At 46.0% G+C, this 3,036-nt stretch overlaps 1 long non-coding RNA gene across 1 annotated transcript; it reads left to right on the forward strand.

The window, feature by feature from the left end:
* Positions 1-309: 309 nt before the first annotated feature.
* On the forward strand, positions 310-2,742 carry LOC118017924. The gene is made up of 3 exons (XR_004681283.1): positions 310-1,607; positions 2,010-2,347; positions 2,708-2,742. It is a non-coding gene; the product is annotated as an uncharacterized LOC118017924 (long non-coding RNA).
* Positions 2,743-3,036: the final 294 nt, after the last annotated feature.

Here is a 3,036-nt window from a genome sequence, read left to right on the forward strand (position 1 = left end):
TTTACAAGTTGAGCTTGGTCCATCTTGTGCTGGAGAGTCAGGCAGTGCCCAAAGAAGTGATGGGAGTATGTCAAAAAGACACGGAAATCAGCCTGAAGAGGCTCCCATTAGCCAAATCTGGGATAATTCGAACATCAAAATCATCAAGAAAATAAACCATTAAAAAATCGAAATCTCGAGGGGCGCCTGGGTGGCTCAGATGGTTAGGCGTCTGCCTTTGGCTCAGGTCATGATCCCAGGGTCCTGGGATCGAGTCCTGCATCGGGCTCCCTGCTAGGCGGGGAGCCTGCTTCTCCCTCTGCCTCTGCCTCTCTCTCTCTCTCTGACTCTCATGAATAAATAAATAAAACATTTAAAAAATAAAAAAATAATAAAAAATCGGAATCTCTAAATCGGTAGTGATAATAAATAGATCAGTAATAAGTGGATGAATACCAAGGGAAGAGGCTCTTGCTTCCAGTAAAATGCCAGCTGGCCAGTGAGAAGAGAGTTTTAGGGCTGGAAGATCATTTTGCAGCCATCATAGTAAAGCTTGGCTTGAATAACAATCATCATTCTGAAAGGAGCTCTTCAAGGCGAAATAAAAGGCTGCTAGTTCGTGACGTGAGGACATATGAAAATATAGACCACACTTCAGGGTGAGTGTGCAGCTCCCCGGACTCTCTGTAGTCATCATTAGACTAATTTGTTCTAAGTGACAACTGATGGATGCCTTTCAATTCTGCACACTGTGTGTGTGCTTGTTGTTTGTTTGTTCGCTGCGGTGTCTCCAGATGCGAGAGGAGGGAACTAGAGTGTTGGGTGTTTTCAGTTGTCCTAGAGCAAGGCCGCCAAATCTCCTTTCTGCCGTCCCTGCTCATTCAGACGCCAGTCTTCCCAGTCACAATGTCAAACATATTGCCCTGTTGTTTTATCTGTGATAGTAGGTAAAAAGAAAGAAGACAACTCACCTTGGATCATGGCAAACATTTATTAGAAGCCTCCAAGCTGTTTTCTAGTCCCATACAATTTGGAGAGAATGAAGTCCAAATCAGGGAGACAAATATTTGAGAGTTACATGTGGGCTTAGGGAATGTTTACCCAATCCAGGTAAGAATCATTTGTCACTAAAAGGCTCCCCACACCCTATCCCCATCACCATGTCACCCTGCAGAAGGTCAAGTGGCCTATGCATGAGGCTCATTCTCTGCATTCCTCATCAAGGGGCACAGAGGGGTGGGTGAAGTCACTGCTGTCACAAGCCAGTGGTCAGGAGGGGATTAGGAGCAGAGGCCCCCAGTTGCAGGGGTAATTCAAATACCCCCTACCCTTTCTCCAAAGGCCAAGAAGCAGAGGACTGGGGCTTGCATCCATTTGGGGCAGAACTTTAGAAAAAGAAACAGGTAGACTGAGGTCTAGACATCATTAAGACGAGTGGCCTCAAGTGACATTTACATAGCATATTATGGTTTATCACATATTTCTCCTCAGCCTGCTCAAGAGACAAGAGGTCTCTCCTGAAGGCCAAGTTCCAGCCCCAGCTCAGCTCCTGAACTGTTGGGTAATCTTGGGCAGGTGACTTGCCTTTTGTGGGTCTCAAGTTCCTCATCTGTAAAATTAGGAATGGAGTAAGTAACGCCTAAGTTGGCCCCTGATTCTTTTTTTGTAACCCACATGACAACTCTGAGATGGGTATGAAAAATAGCGTTATCCCCATTTTACAGATAAAAAAAACTGAGGCTCACCAAGTGGGAGAGTCCAGGCCAAAGTTACAGTGGACATAAGTGGCTTTGGATTCCCTAACTCATGTGTTCTTTCTGTTACACTGAAGACCCTATTGCATAGTTGCTGTTGGAATTTTTGGGACAAAAGACATTGTGGGTGAGGGAACAGTATGGGCAGAGGCCCAGAATCCTGTCTTTGTAGCCCAGGCACATCTGTCTCCCCTTAATGTTCACTACTTTCTCGTTAGGGGTTTAAAAATTGGCTTATCAATGTTTTGTAACCTTGGTTTTCCATCAACACTGAAGGAAGATACCACGGCAGGCAGTCAGAAATAATCCTGGAATGACAAGAATGCAGCCATCTCTCTTAGACATGTCAGCAAAAGATGCACCAGCTGATTCCAAGCAGAGGAAGGCTGAGCTGAGAAGCACCCCCAATAGGCTATGTGAGCAACAGTGACAGTAGTCCACGAGGTGGGGACTCCCTAGGCAGCCACGTACCAGTCTCTCCTGGGAGCTTCACCCACGTCAACTCATTGAATCCTCACGGCGGTCCCAGCGGTGGGATACATCATCATCCCCATTTCACAGCGGAGAAAATCAAGGCCCTCTGAGGTTGGGGAGCTTGCCCAGAAAGTCTCCAGGTATGTGTTGGAACTGGGAAGGAATCTGAACCAGGTCTTCTGTCTGCAAGGATCACGTCTGTTTTCATAACCTCATAGCGCACGCTACCTTCCAATTACTTGGGGATAATTGCAAGATTCTGTAGACACACACACACACAAACACACACATGCACACACACGCATGATTAAATGACCACTTAGAGCCAATAATAGTGGATGCCTCTGTGGAGGAAGACTGGTGGCTTGTGGGCATGGAAAGAAGGGAGATTTCCTTCTCACCGTAAATCTTTTACCTTTTTAAAATTTTGAAACATATGCATGTATTATCAATTCAAAATGAATTTATATATTTTAAGATTTAATTTATTTATTTTTCAGAAAGAGAGAGCACAAACAGGGGAAGCAGCAGGCAGAGGGAGAAGCAGGCTCCCCTCTGAGCAGGGAGCCCGATGCGGGACTCGATCCCAGGACCCTGAGATCATGATCTGAGCCGAAGGCAGACGCTTAACCGACTGAGCCACCCAGACACCCCTCAGCATGAATTTACATTTAACAAAAGGTTACCTAGTATATTGGTTTCCTGTGGCCTGCTGTAACCGATTCCCACAGCCTTGGCTTCAAACAACAGAAGTGTCTTTCCTCACAGTTCTGGAGGTCAAAAGTCTGAAATCAAGGTGGGTCAGGGCCACACTCCTGTCCAAGGCTCT

The sequence above is a fragment of the Mirounga leonina genome, unplaced genomic scaffold, assembly GCF_011800145.1.
Source record: "Mirounga leonina isolate KUSES-001 unplaced genomic scaffold, KU_Mleo_1.0 Mir_170, whole genome shotgun sequence".
NCBI classification, from domain to species: Eukaryota; Metazoa; Chordata; class Mammalia; order Carnivora; family Phocidae; genus Mirounga; species Mirounga leonina.